This window comes from Manacus candei, unplaced genomic scaffold (genome assembly GCF_025592945.1).
Source record: "Manacus candei isolate 608988 ecotype Guabito, Panama unplaced genomic scaffold, ASM2559294v1 h1tg000050l, whole genome shotgun sequence".
Classification (NCBI taxonomy): domain Eukaryota; kingdom Metazoa; phylum Chordata; class Aves; order Passeriformes; family Pipridae; genus Manacus; species Manacus candei.
The window spans coordinates 3,670,204-3,685,604 of NW_026138098.1; the positions used below are offsets into that span (position 1 = coordinate 3,670,204).

General features: G+C 42.7%; 1 protein-coding gene and 1 long non-coding RNA gene across 4 annotated transcripts in view; one reads left to right on the forward strand and one right to left on the reverse strand.

Moving 5' to 3' along the window:
- LOC127477212 (uncharacterized) overlaps positions 1-15,401 on the forward strand; it is a 629,249-nt gene that overhangs the window by 115,551 nt on the left and 498,297 nt on the right. The window lies entirely within an intron of this gene.
- The window catches only part of CHST15 (carbohydrate sulfotransferase 15), a 68,736-nt gene that overhangs the window by 32,382 nt on the left and 20,953 nt on the right, over positions 1-15,401 (reverse strand). Inside the window, exon 1 of one of the 3 annotated variants that reach the window (XM_051801165.1) lies at positions 15,122-15,180. The exons of 1 other annotated variant lie outside the window; for it this stretch is intronic. The gene's annotated coding sequence lies outside the window, so the exon portion shown is untranslated. Of the gene's footprint in view, positions 1-5,306; positions 5,533-15,121; positions 15,181-15,401 lie in introns of those variants that run through there. One more of the 3 variants, XM_051801166.1, reaches the window with a different exon arrangement.

A 15,401-nucleotide genomic window follows, 5' to 3' on the forward strand; every position in this document is an offset into this window, starting at 1 on the left:
AGAGGCAATCCGAGGCAAGTGCTCCAAGAGACTTTTTTTTTCCAATGGATATGTTAATTATTTAACTTCTGTTGTAGGGAGACTATCCCAAACTAACCTTCCACTCTCCCTCTGCTTAAACTGCAGCAGGGTCAAAATTCACTTTTTAGGGTCTTGCTGTGAGAAATTGAAAAAAAAAAATAAATTCCCGGTCTTGATGGAGGTCCCAGGTGGCACAAGTGCCTAATTCCTTCTATCACAAACTCCAAAGAAATTCAAATATCTTAATTTACTGATTTCCACTATTAGAGGAAAGAGAACATGTTACAGTCTTTCCCCAGTCTCTCAAAAATATCATGGCTCTTGATGCTATTTTGATAACATGGTGAATCATGATGGTAAAATCAGTGGGTGACCCCTACTGATCCCTACCTGAACATTTCTTGGGTGCTACACAGGGATGCCTGAGGCCAGGCACCTCCTGAGATGGCCCAGAGAACACAGTTCTAAGGAGAAAGGGGAAACAACTGTTCTCAAATGCTCTGCCCTGGCCAGAAACCTCTCACTCCAATCAAAAATCCTTGTGTAGCAGGGCACAACTCAAAACTGAGCAGTGGGAGGTAAAATGAGGTCTTATTTTCAAACAGCAGTGCTTGTTGATATATTTGGTTGCAGACAAAGAGAGGAGGGCACAGAGTCGCTACAGGACACTGCAGCTGAAATCAGACCCAGTTCTGAGCTCAGGTTCCACTTCTTGAAATAAACCATTTACTGAAGCAATTCACAGAAGAAATCTGAAGTGACACCAATTCCATCAACTGCAGTTGGCAGCCAGATTTTCAAGAACAGATGTATGGTTGTTAATGATAACCAAAAAAACTTAGTTTCTAATGCAGAAAAGTAGAAGTAAGAGTGTTAACATTATAAAACTCTGCAGAGAACTGGAAGCATCTCCAGAATACAACCCTCAAAATACTTTGTGAGGACTTATCACTCCAACTTTAGCAGAATTAACATGTCTAACCAAAAAAACATCTCCAGCAAAATACCTCCCAAGTTCTGAAATGCATTTCCATCTGCTAAATTTCTCTGTTGCCAATAGTGTTTACCTTGAGTCAAAGACATGAATCTTTGATTTCATGAGATTAGTGTAATAATTTGGTTTAGGCTGTTAATGCATTCCAAGATCTCAGACACACAGGAGACCAAGATGGCATCAAGAGCATACAGATGCATTTGGAGGGTGATTTTAATGCGATATAAACTAGAATTTCCTTAATATATGTCTGCAGCAGGGACTACACTGAAATCTTCCTAGAGTGTCTTAGGCTGCAAGAGATGGCTTCCAAGCTCATTTATTCTTTCAAAACACTTCTATATAATATAAATAATAACACTAAGGAAAGCTCCTAAAGCCCTATCAAATAAGTGACAACACAAGCATTCTAGGAAAGCAGTGCTCATTTCTCAAAAGTGACACATAGCTGCTATAAAACAATGATAAATAAAATATGTATATTATAAGCAGATAACTGTAGAGAAATCAGCTGTATTTGTCAGTAGAAGAGCTCAGTCCAGATGATGCATCAAGTTGCAGCTCCAGAGTCAAGGCTCCTGTCAGTGCCTCAGATCCAGGGAAATGTGGAAAATGGGTCTGTACTGAGCTGTTCTACCAATAACAGTATTGAGTTCCAGGTGTTTTTGTAGTGGTCACCAAAAGGAGCTGTATGATTTTGGAAATAAGGCATTGTAGATGCTGGCCCATACTCAATCTCCTTTACCACTTTCCACCCTCAATAACACTGTTAAGAAAACACAGCAGGTGCCACCAAAAGCCATATCAATCATTGTCTTCTGCAAAGATCACTCCACACCCAAAGCTAAGGACAGCAATATGCAACAAAGCGCCAAAAAATGCCACATTTTCCATCAAAGCTTCAGGAATGTGACTCACCAGCAGTTTTGGACACTGCAACCCCTTCACCCTGCCTCATGTCCTCTACAGCAGAGCTCCCACAAGAGCAGCACTGCCCACACCCCATCAGCTCTGCTTGCCCTGGCTCCAGCAGGAACAGCTCCAACATCGAGTCAGCAGCCTTATCATGGAATCTTGTTACAGTTAGAAAAGATCTCCAAGATCCTCAAGTCCAACCATCATCAACCACTGCCACCTTCACCACTAAACCACAATCACCACCTCATCACTACCATCCGTATGTGAGAGCCCTCCTGAGTCTGGACAATGGGGCTGCCAGGCTGTTTTTTGGTTCAGTTTTTTTATTCATGAAGTGCTCTGGTGCTCTCCCCATGAAAAATAAGGGCAAAATAATTGTTCCATGAGCTCATCTCCTTGCTTATGCTTTCAAGGAGGGGTTGGCATCTCGAGTGTGATGAGCCCCTTCTGCGTCTCCAGAGTGGAACTTCAGGAGAGCAGGTCCTGATTTGCAGAGCTCCAAAGCAGAGTCAACAAGGGAAGGCACCCAGGGATCAGTTCTCTGGGCCTGAGGGAAAAAAAAAAAGGAAAAGCCAGTTTGGATGGGGCTTGGAGCAACCTGGGATAGTGGAAGGTGTCCTTGCCCACGGCAGGGAGGGGAATGAGACGATCTTTAAAGTCCCTTCCAACACAAAGTATTCTGTGATTCTATCATTCTACTACATGAATAACTGAGCCAATCCCACTCCTTTTATAGCAGTTACTCCACCAGTATGTGGAGAAATTAGGCATTCTAGAACCCATCCATCCCTGTTGCATAAGAGAAATGATGAGTCTCACCACTGACTATTTGATTTAATTTACAATTTTCCTGCATGTTTAAATCCTGAAAAATGCCTTCAGCATCCAAATCATTAATAATCAAAGTGACTTCAGAAGTTCAGAATAATCTATAAACTCAGAAAAGCTCACAGTTCTTCTCATTAAGTGAAAAAATAAATTATATGCTGATAACATACCTCAGTTTCTTTGTTGCCTGGCTCAGTGTTATAAATTACACTTTGATAGTAGTAGTAAATCAGAATGAAACCTTAAAATTATATGGGTTTCCTCCCTTTGCATATGAAAACTTGCATTTGAAGTTATTCTTACTTTTCCTCCTGAAGGTTACTTGTACAGGCTAAGCTACACCAGCAAAACAGAGCTGGAGCAGACAAAATGTATCCTCCAAACATGAACATTGAAATACAACATATGTATTACTTCACTAATCTTCCTACACCTTCTGTCCAACCTGAAAACTAATTAAATGAGTGAATGCAGTAGTTTCATTGTACCCATTCATGCCATGCACAGGAGACTTGAGGGATGCCAGAATTCACTCAAACATACCTTGGAGTTTGATTATAGTCCATGTGCATCAGACCTTTGGGGCATGGAGGGTGTATAACTCCCAAAGGCAGATGTCAGAGTGCTTTTCAGAGGTACTTCTCAATTTGTGGGTGACAAAATGACACAGTGCTGTTACCTACACTACCATATGCCAATTTAGATCTCCTAACTCTAACCATTCAGAATCCCATTACATGGGAACTGAGGGATTTTGAATGAAATTCAGGGTATTATACAAGATAGAAAGTCACAGGCGATGCAATTTCTAAATAAACCAAGGCAGGCAGCACTGAATCTGACTTTCCCCAAGTAACCATATTAACCTGAGTGAATTTCAGTTTTTTCATAAGCTCAACACACAGAGAAAGTAAATTTTCCAAGCTTCCCAAGCTGCAGTCATGCTCCCCATCCCAGAGCTGTGCCAGAATCTGACTGCACCACAGTGACAGTGAGCACTTTTTGGGACCAAAGCTGGCAGATGGCACCTTCAGGAGCAATGGTGCAAGACCTGCAGTGAGGAAATGAAACCCTCAGTCTCATAAATAACTCTCAGTTAAGAACTGGAGCCCTCATTAATATAACTGGTTTCATATGAGGTGCTAAAACACTAATTCGCCGCATTTAGAAGCCAACACCTTTTTTATTAGTTAAGGAGTGTTTTGCTGACCTTTATTTTTGCTCAAGCACAGAAGAAAACAGGAGGGTGAGAGTGTGTCATATACTCTGCCTCCAGCTAGTGAGTGCCATGTTAAAGTACATTTTTCACCTCAGATGAAAAATGAAGGCAGGTAGCCTTTCAGCACAGCTGCTCCTGAGGACTCAAATGGAAAATAATTTGGAGAGCAACCCTCACATAATTCACTCAGAACAATGGATTTATGTCCTCCAACCTGCATGAGATCCACAGAGTGAGTATGACTCCATCCCAAACTGAAACCTGACGGAGAGGACACATTTAAGTGTAAAAACAAACTACAGTACTGCCACTGGGGGAGGGGAAAGGGGGAAGAAAAAACAAAACAAAACAAAACAAACAAACAAAACCCCAAAGAAACTAACAAAAAAACCCCAAACCAAACCAAAAAAAACCAAAAACAAATAAACAAACAAACAAAACCAAAACCAAACCAAACAAACAAAAAAAACCCCACTACCAAACCACTGATCATTACTCTTCAGGAAATCACTCAATCTTCAGCCTTTCTCCTTCAAGTCCAGAAAATTAAATTTCCCCTTTCTAATGGTGCTGCCTTTGAGTACAGGCCAAAAAAGTAAATAAGCACAAGGTTTCTGTGATCATGGAGCAGGATGAGGGTCTGCACCTGTCAGTTTGGCACCTCGGGTAATGGGAGGAAAAATGCACCATGGAACACCAGGACCCAGATGAGGAGCTCTTTTCTCACTCTCACTGGTGAGCAATTGGTCATCTCATCCTGCTGCCTGACACTGGTCATGCTCCTTGGGATTGGGACAAACAGCTTTGCATTGGGTGCCAAGTGATGCTTTTCCACTTTGGAAATATATCCCTATCTGTCCATCTTCCACTTTTCTTTGAAGCCTTTAAACCCTGAGGATGAGCTGCATCATTCTGTAAGTGGATGCTGCTCTCTGATTTCAGTATTCCTTCCCCTCTTCTACACATGCTTCCACCTCGCTTTCAGTTCTGCATGACTTTAAAACTCCTCTCACTGCTTTTACCTTGGTTCAAGATGAATTATCTGTATAAGCCATTAAAGTGACTTTAATGACAGAACAGTTCATAATAATAAAACTGTCCTTTCCATAAAATGTACTGTCCCTCTTTGGAAAATGGAGTAAGCCTATTAATTATTTTCTTAAAGACTGAATCTCAAAATGGCACTGCTGACATTTAAGGCTCATAAAAAATACAAATCTGTCTGATCTGTGAGAAATGAGTTTATACGATAAATTTTAAGATGAAAATATTTATCAAGGAAGACAGTTGCCAATTAGGAACACAAACAGTAACAAAGCCACTTACAGCAAGTTGCCATTTTTGATTTTTTAATCTTTTCCATGTGCCAAGAGCATGTTTCTCCCCAGCATAGTGGTGCACAAAATAAGTGACATCTGGTGGCTTCATGCTGTAATAGAATAAGGCACCTCATTTCAATGCTGTTAACTAATTCAATTTTTAAGTTTACTTCTTCTTAGCAAAGCTTTTTAGATGTTTTATTTACTTATTTTCACACAGATACTTCTGACACCCCTGGGCATCATAGGCCTTCTGCAGGGTGACAACTGCTGTTATCTAATTCAAGCGGGATCTTCATGTTCAAAAACAAGACTCCAAAAAGGAATTAGGAAGGGATAAGAGAAGAGCACAAAGATTTAGCTGAGCATCACCAGTAAGAATCAAATAGAGCCAGTTTGTACGAAAAGGCTGTACAGAATTTTGCAAAAGAAAACCTTCACATACTCCAAGAATTCACACGCTCAAAGCAATTAATATCAACTCGGGTCTCTCTGGATTGTTTCTCATTAGATTTTAATTAAACACAAAAGAAACAGCTGCAGTTTTCATTCTGAGTTTAGCAGCAAGCTGGTGACTAAAACTTTTACAAATTTGAAACGACCTTTTCACTTTTTACACCTTATTGATCCTCAGGGATGGCCACACCTAATCCAGCCAACCCTCCTGCACCTAAACCTGCACCTAAACCAGACATAAAGCAATTACAACTCCCCTTCAAACTCCTGCAGCCAGAAATACACTTTTCTTTTAGAAAGCTATAAGCCTCTCTTGGATAATTAATAAACACGCTGTCAGTCAGCTACAGTTAAAATTACAAAATTGCTGGCACTGCAACTTCAAGGCTTGTAACACCAATTTCTGCAGTAATAAGTAGTTATGGGGGAAAAAAAAAAATCTGTAAGCACTATTTAACAGAAATGAGATGAAATATAAACAGATTCTAAATATTTATCAGCAGAGGAAGTTCAAAAATATCCCAGCCAAAACGAAGCGGATGGCAGGCTAAATCCAGCCCGTTGAGGGTTCCTCGAAGGATGTGCAGGGAGGAACTTCATTTTCAGCTTGACATCGCTAAATCAAATTAATTCCTTCCTCCCATTCAACTGCTGCATGAAAATCCTTGATGCCAAAAGGACAAAGCTAAAAATGTCCCTAAACCCATGGCTGGATGCAAAAGGTTGCCCAAACCCCCATCCACGCCCTGCAGCAAGGCAATACTTTAAATAAAGAGTTGGACTTCGGGGCTTTCCATCACTTTTAAGGCCTAAATATCCTTACCAGGCATGTCCACCTGCACGGTTGGCTTCCCTTAGCACCGAAATGGGGCTGCACATCTGCAGTATCTCCATAAAAGGGGACCTCAGGGATAACACAGCTACTGATAGATGATTTCAAAGAGAAATATTATTTCCTCTTCACATTCCCTCATCCCCACCAGACATTACCCTCACCTTACGACCTCCTGGCTGAGCTAAATAACACATGCACAGAAAAGCACAGCTGACTGACTTCAGCTCCAGCCACTCATCACAAGGAAAACTTCTTAAGATTCCATTTCAATTTATTTTTTGAAATCCTGGCATGCTGAAGTCAGCAGGAAGACATTTCATTGACTTTAATGAAGCCAGAGGTTCATCCTGAGAACTGCCATTTGGAATGAAAGCAGCATTTATATTATCTCATTTGAAACCTTCCAATTCTTTTGTTAAATGCAACTTAATGATATTTGCTATTTTGGAATTATTTGCTATCTTTGAAAACACAGAAAGAAGGTTATTAAAGGTACTGCAGTGGAAAATGTTTAGTGATTATGGATGGGATATTCTTGTTTCTGGGACAGGCAAGTATTTTTGACACATAAATATTCATTGTCATAAAAGTTTGTGTTCATTTTGTCATTATGAAAAGCCTTAAAATTTAGGAATTGTAATAGTGAAGCAAAAATCGCTGTTGATATTTACATGTTTATCTGCATTTTCACGGTACATTTTAGTGTTTGGGTTTTTTTTTTCATTTATTATACAATGTACTAGCACAGCAAGACAAAAACCTGGAAGGCTGGATAGATAACTACACCCACTTAATGGGTACCATTAAAAGAAAACACTATCAAAACACAGCAGAGGCTTTTTATGCATTCCCCTGTATTACACCAAGATGAGTTATTGCAACATTCCAAATCCGATACCAAACCTCAGGAATGCTCAGCTTTCAAAGCTGGATGCAGAAATGAGCAGCAGGTGAATAGAAGCCATCTCAGAGTTAGTGACTTAACCTAAAAGCTACTCCCTGTCAAGCTCTGGAGTGTCACAGCCAAGCACCACTCAGGTTTTCCAGCCCCACCACTGCAGCCACACACTTTGGGAGAGCAGAGGGCTCTGGATTTCTCCCAAACAACTGAAAAACATTTTGAGTGCTCCTAAATTGGAGCAGGCAGGTTCTGGCTCCCTCACACCACTGAAAACCAATAGCTGAATTATTCTTCATCTACCCTAATGCAAGATGAATCCACGTGGGATTTCCATGGATACCAATATCTATTCCATTTAACTATGCTGTGTATTTTTAATTTTGCTGATCTCCTTAGCAATGTTCAAAAATCCACTCTGAAAGGTTAAAAACTTCAGTATTTAAAATCAACTCATGTTAAACATATTATTTCCTCTTTCCTCAGTGAGAGGATGAGCTTAGGTTCCTCTCTTCCCTTCTGTTCACCTCTCACATCTCATTTCTTGTTGAAACTGTTTTAAAGATGGTATAAATAGCTTTGCAAAGTAATTCTAATATGAAATGTCAAGTGTAATAGTGGTTTCATTCTGATTTATCCTTGTCTGATCCTCAGGCAAGTTAATTCTCAACCTGAGAAACTGTTTTCAGAGCTTCATAATTTATGAAACTTTTCATCTGAATTATTTACTTTATGAATGGCTCTGATGAGTTGCTCAGGGTGTAAAGCTGTAGCACTCAATGCTGAAGGGCTCAAGAACATGGGGTTTTCTCTTTAAATTAAGGGCCCATCGTTACATCTCACGCTGTAATTTCTATGTTCAGTCTTTAATGTACAGCAGTGGTTTTATCTGATTTTTTATCGCTTGCAATAGATGCAGTTACAACCCAGATGCCACGGTGTTCTCCCAGCCCAGAGCTCCAGGGAAACACAAACAAAGCAGAGAATCCCTGATCCTGGGGCACAACCTCACAGTGGGAACCAATATTCCTTCAGGCAGCTGAACTGGTGCCAGCTCTGCGTGGGATCAAAACCTGATCACGGAATCACAGAGCCACCAAGGTTGGAAAAAACCTCTGAAATCATCAGATCCCATCTGTGACCAACCTCCACCTTGTCACCAACCCAGAGCACCGAGTGACATGCCCAGTCGTTCCTTGAACAGCCCCATGATCATGACTCCACCACCTCCCAGGGCAGCCCCTTCCAATTCCTGATCACCCTTCCCATGAAGAAATTCCTCCTGATGTCCAACCTGAACCTCCTCTGGCACAGCCTGGGGCCGTTTCCTCTTGTTCTGTGGGAGAGGAGACAGATTCCCACCTTGCTACAACCAGGTGTTGTATCCATCACCTTGCTGATGGACACATTCAACCTGCTCCTCTTCCACTTCAGCACCAGCATCCAAAATCCACTGCAGAAACAGCCCTGGGACGTTTCCTCAGGCTTCAACAATGAAGCCAGAAGGATCAGCTTTCTACAAATGAACTAAGTGGTGATGGGAGACAAGAAGAGGAGCACGATCACCAGCCTAACACAGTGAAAGAATCTGTGAAAAGCTGAACTTTCAGAGAGTTCCTGGAGAATCTTAGAAATCTGAGATTCATTATCCCCTTCACTTACTAAACATTATCTATTTAACATTATCTAATACCTTCATAGCTCAGTCATAAGACAAATTACAACTAAAAAGTAGCCAAAATCAAAGAGGCCTGGAAGGAATATTAGATAATGCATTTGACAGACTTGCAGTGAAGTGTTGGTTTTAAGACCTGCTAAAGAATTTTCAGGAGATGGAGCTCCCCTGTGAGGAGCTGGCCCTGCAGGCAAACCCATCTCATTACATGATATTCTCCTAATAAACTATTAAACCATCCTTCTCCATCTCCTGCTATTTCTAGATTTACACAGACAAATCTCCTGGCTGCACCAGACAGAGAGTCCTTCTTCTTCTTTGGATTAATAACTTCTGGCTCTTATGGACCATTATATCCTTGCTTAGGCACACCAAGGTTAACACGGGCTTTTACATTTTCTTCAAATTATGGGCAAAACCATCCAGAATCCTGATTTCCATTCCCTTTTTCCAGAAGTATTTCCTGTTTCTTGGTATGTCACTACAAATTTGGTGCCAGTTCTAAAACACTTTCATTAAGTGCTTTCTTCTCCACACTATTCCAAGACCTGAATTTCAACTGGGTATGTGGAGCACGTAAGGACATTCTCATCTTTAATCACCTGAAATCATCCAATATTACAAACTCACCTCCAATGTCCTGCCCACCTTCAGAGCACTCTTTCAACACTACAATCACCAGGCTTCTTCCACTTCCAGAGTACACACTGTAGATAAATCATTTTTAATTTTTCTATCTTTCTTACAGAGGTTTTCATTTTTAAAAGCAGTCTTACCTTGTTTTCTCTGCACGACTTTGAACCTCACATTTTATCTTTGCTCTTGTTTGATCTCAGTTCTTCCCACTTTAAACTCACCTGTAACTCAATGACTGCCATTGTTTGAAAGAAATGTCCTTCCCTATATTCCATGCAATCCTGAGAAGTTACCAGTCTAACTTAAACTTGTCAGATTTAAGCCAAGCACCAATACATGCCAAAAAATTAATAATACAAAAGTCTTTTTCAATCTCATCAGTTTTTCTAATTTTATGGTAAGATAGCAGGGTACATTCACCCACACTGAACATCAAGGCTTTTTCCAGGAAAATATATCTCCTTGTGAAATGTATTTTTTCCTACTGGAAGGCGTGAAGCAAATAAAAAAATTCAGTTCTAGTATTTTGCTATTTAGGGACAGATCTGCACCTTGTACAGTGTACAGTGTATGACCTACCTTAGATACAGAGCTGGCATTGAAAAAACACATTATTTATAAAATGGTGTGCATATTTGATGAGTCCAAACGATGGTACATTAAGTTTTAGAATAAAAAGTGTGTATTTAGTACTGCTTGGTATATATACCACTCCATCACCCCATTTCTCCACAGAGCTGTGTTCATTTCCAAGGAAACCTGTAACTCAAAAGGCAGCCACCTTGGGAGCCACGTGCCTCCCACCATCCCTGACACTTCAGGGGCTTTCTGCAAACCAAGGGGGAGAAGGTTCACTGCACCAGGAGCGCCAAAAATGCTTCTGGAGCTTATGTGTACTGCCTCACTTCTGGCAAGTTCATAAGGAAGTCAGCAGTCACTTCTGAGATGTGGAAAACAAGGGTTTCAGCCAGTTCAGATCAAGGAATGAGAAGAAGCAAGGCAATGTGTTGGGGGTGGAGAGTCCAGGCAGGAGAGTTGCTCCAATCCAAAGACGGTCAGAGGCATGGAGCATCAATCCCATGAGGAAAGGCTGAGAGAGTTGGGGTTGCTCAGCCTGGAGAAGAGAAAGTTCTGGGGAGACCTGAGAGCCCCTTCCAGTGCATAAAGGGGCTCCAGGAGAGCTGGAGAGAGACTTTAGACAAGAGCCTGGAGTGACAGGACAAGGGGGAATGGCTTCACACTGACAGAGGGCAGGGTTAGATGGGATATTGGGAAGAAATTCTTCCCTGTGAGAATGGTGAGACATTGGTACAGGTTATCCAGAAAAGCTGTGGCTGCCTCATCCCTGGAAGTGTTTAAGTCCTGTCTGGATGGGGCTTGAAGTAACCTGGACTAGTTGAAGATGTCCCTGGCCATGACTAGGGGGTGGAACTAGTAGTTGTTTAAGGTTTTTTTCCAACCCAAACCATTCTGTGATTATCTCACAACCTCTGGTGTGCTGGCACCAGAGGACAGAGGCAGAGCATTGGGACAGAGTGTGCTGTGGACTACTCATTCCTCCTCACATTCACCAACACATCAGGTCTCTCATCCCCACCACAGCTGCCTTGTCATTGCCATCAACCACCAGCACCCAACAGGACAATATTTTTCCCTCTGTTTCTCCTCACAAGGTATCATGGACATCACCTGGTTATCTCTTCTCAGCGGATGCCACGCTCCTTAAAACTAATGCTTACAAGCCACGTTCAGCTGCTGCTTGAAACCAGGTGTAACAAAAATTAATAAATATTCCATGGAAAAGCTACATTAACTGCTTGCCCCTCAAGTGCTGTTTAGTGGCATGTCAGGCACAGCTGTGTAATCAAAGGATTACAGAGCTCCCATTGCTCCGTGCCTGCCGCACTCCACCTCCTCGGGAGCTTTCCTGTCTCCCTCGCATGTAAAACCCAAATCCAGGAACCAGGACAGAATTGTAATCATGTCTTCAAGCCCAGGAAACACAAATGAAACAGCCAGTGTGACTCTACAACACGTTTTCTGTGAGATACATGGGCAGCCACACATGTTTTTAAGAGATAGGTGGTCAGTGCTAGAGATAATCAGTTCATTTTAGTGAAATTGCAGTGTAAGTGGAGAGATGGGTGTTGTTCAAGCTGCTTTGGGATAAGGACTTGCAGAAGCTTACAGATCCCTTCCCCTCTCCTGAATAGCTGTATTTAGACTCCAGATCTGGCACCACACTTGGTCAGTAAGAAAAACAGGGCACTTCACGAAAAAAGATGAATAAATAAGACATACTAATTTAAGGGGGAAAGCAGTGAAAAAAAAAAAAAAAGCTATCTTATTGGAAATCTACCTTGTTTTTCCACAGCACTTTGGATTCTTCCCGCTGAGCAGCATAACTCCAGTCAAGGAGTATGGTGAGAATTTAGAATTACCCCTCACTGTGCAAGGTATGGAGGGAAACAGGAGGGTTAGGAGAGGAATGGAAGCCTGAAGACAGTGATTAAAGAGCCCAGTTTAAACCAGGGTGCAGCTTCTGCAGCTCTCTAGGATGCTTGGAACAGAGTGTTCCACAGCAAGTATCCAGAGTAGCAGTGAATGTTCAAACAGCACATTTCCTTGGAGTTCCTGATTGTGGAATATACAGTAACTGTAAGAGTAATTAGGAGGGAGAAGGAGTATATTGGCACCTGCTTGTCTCATGGCTTTCTTCACCCTAGTGGTGCATCTGTGCTGAAAGAGAAACGTGGATGGGCGCTCTAACTTCCTAAAACAATCTGTTATTTAGGTGAGATCAGACCACTGCTGGCTCATCTCTGGAGAAAGTACATCAGCACGTAATGGTAACACGATGCTGAGTTACAGCTCCCAAAGATTTTGCTCCACGGACCTTTGAGGAAGCACTCAGTAGGAAAAGTAATTAATAATAAGAAAGATTCCCTTCCTAGTCAGCAGAGGAATCTGGTAACAGATCCTTCTTGGTGAAGGGATTGCAGTATCACACCTAACAATGGCTCATGATCATGGCAGAGTTTGCTGTCACCCCCCAAACAACTTGATTTCAATATACACAGATACTTTGAGAAATGCTTTAGTATTAGACCATAGTCCATCTTTAAAAACATTTTCAGTAACACAGAAATTTCCTGGGCTAGCAACATAAGCTTTGCTCACTGAAACTCCCCATTCTCACAGAGCTCCTGACACAGGCTGCTTAAAATAATGTTAAAATATAATATAAGCAGTATCTTATTTGCATCTCTATGATTATACCTACATAATCCTGTCCTTGCTAATGCTGCTAGTGGATTACATACCCTCATCCTTCCACTTAAACCACATGAAATAATTCAAATATGAGGTTCTGCTTCAACCTTCTCATTCCTATGATTTCCAGGTACCTACTTTTAGTTTAGCGACAAAGATAAAATCCATTACTCTCTTCCACTGCATTAGTGGAATTAAGTGTTTTGCCATGTAAATCTCCACTGTTATCATAATGTTCCTGTTACAAACCACCAAATAAAACACTCTGAATTTGAGATTAGCCCTCCTATTACAAAATCTGAACCATAAAACTGTTTTGTTATTGATCTCAGAACTGCACAGTGATTGCACTCAGACACAGGATCTAAGTGCTGTTAAAAAAAAAAAAAAAAGGAAAGAAAGAAGGTAGTTTCACTACTAAATCTTCATACAAGTAGTTTCCTCTTTTCTGCATTCAAATTGATTTTCTTTCTTTTGGCACGTGAAGAACCAGATGAATCCCTTGACTCAATGCCCAGGAGTGAAATGGCACCAGCAGCAGCAGAGAAGCTCTCAGGGCAAGAGACATGTGACAACATTTTAATCACTGACAAAAAAAGGCTTCAAGACAACTATTGCACTAGTGTTTACTGTTTAGAAGTGATATTTACTATTTATAAGCGAGTGTATATATATATATATATATATGTTTGTGCCTGTGTATAAAACACATATATCAGTGCATGCAAACAGCACAGATATAAGTATATATGAAGAGTTCATATAAATATTGAGACCTTTTATTGATGGAAATTTCCCTTTTTGCCGGAGATCAAGTACTCCCCAGTTAGTATCAAGTGCAGTGCTGTTCAATCAGGTGTTTGTTTATCCAAATGAGTGCATACGATTTTCAGTTAAACCTTAAAAATATTTACTCTTTGTGAACAGTTCCAGCAAACTTTGAGACTTAATCTGCGAGATTTAATCTGTGATGTGCTCAGCTGGCTGCTCTGCTTCTTTTAGTCACAAAATATAAAAGGCACGTGTTTGTTCTACAGGAGATGATGATGATGGTTTTTTGGGCTGGCTAACAATTCAAGAAGTGAAAGCATTCTGATGTCGTATGCAAGGAAGTCAACGTGTTGGGAACTTCAGGTCACAGAATGATATAATAAACAAAACTTAAAAGAATCCATATCTGAAAGTTTGCTAGGTGTTTAGATGCACCATCCAAGCCATACTATCATTCATCCTATTAACCTACAAATCTGGCTGTGTCTAAGAAAGCCAAATGACTGCAGAGTACAGCTGTAGTATTACAATGAAGCAGCACAGGGGAAAAAAGGAAGAAAAAAAATCATGTATTACACCGCCAAAGTTCAGCTGGTGAATTGTTGCTTAACAGACTCTGACCATAATAACCCGTCACTGAACCTTGCCTGCATTCTCAGCAGCTATGAAGCTATTTTTAACAGCCACCAGCTCGCATTTAAGAAATACCCCTCTTCACCTAAAAATATGCATCAGTGAAAGGCAACATCCATCCACGGCTCGACTCTAGGTAGGATGCGCTGCCGGAACTGAATGGGTCTTTCAGAAAAGCCCCTTTACAAGTGTTTTCTCTCCCAAACCCCCCAAACCCCGCGCCATCAGCGGCCGCAGGGACCTGCCCAGCGCGGGCAGCCCGGCGGGGTGACACCATCTGCGGCACCTCTGTCACCGCTCCGTCCCCCCGGACCCGGGGCGCGTTCCCACGCCGTGCACCCCCAGCCCGCAGCACCGGGGGATGCTGCTCCCGGGCAGCGCCCCGAGGAGCCCCAGCCCGCTAAGAACAGGGACACTCGTGTGTCCCCCAGGCTTCATCCCAGGGGCACCGCCGCGCCCGCGGAGCCGGAGGCAGCGGCGGGACCCCCGTGCCCGCGGGGCTCCGCTCCCGGCGCTGCCTGCCCAACTTCCCGCAAAGTCCTGCCGCCTCCAAACTTGGGGAGCCGCGGCCTGGGGAGCACCTCTTCCATTTCCCTTCCTTTCTCTTCCCGCAGCGCCCATCCCCGCGATTCCCGGCGCACCCACCTCCGCCGGCTCGGCTCGGCTCGGCTCGGCTCCGCTCTGCCCCGCGCCCGCCGCCTCCGCCGGCTCTGCCCTGCGGGAGGGGGGCGGAGGACAAGGAGGAGGAGGAGGAGGGAGGGAGGGAGGAGGAAGGGGGAGGGAGGGAGCAGCCCCGCCGCTCCCCGGCCGCGCTGCGCAGCCCGGGAGGCGGAGTGCTGCCGCTCGGCTCTGCCCCGCGGCTCCGCGGGGCGGGGGGTCCCCGGAGGTGCCCCCGGGGATGGCGGGGAGAGAGGGGCACGGACAG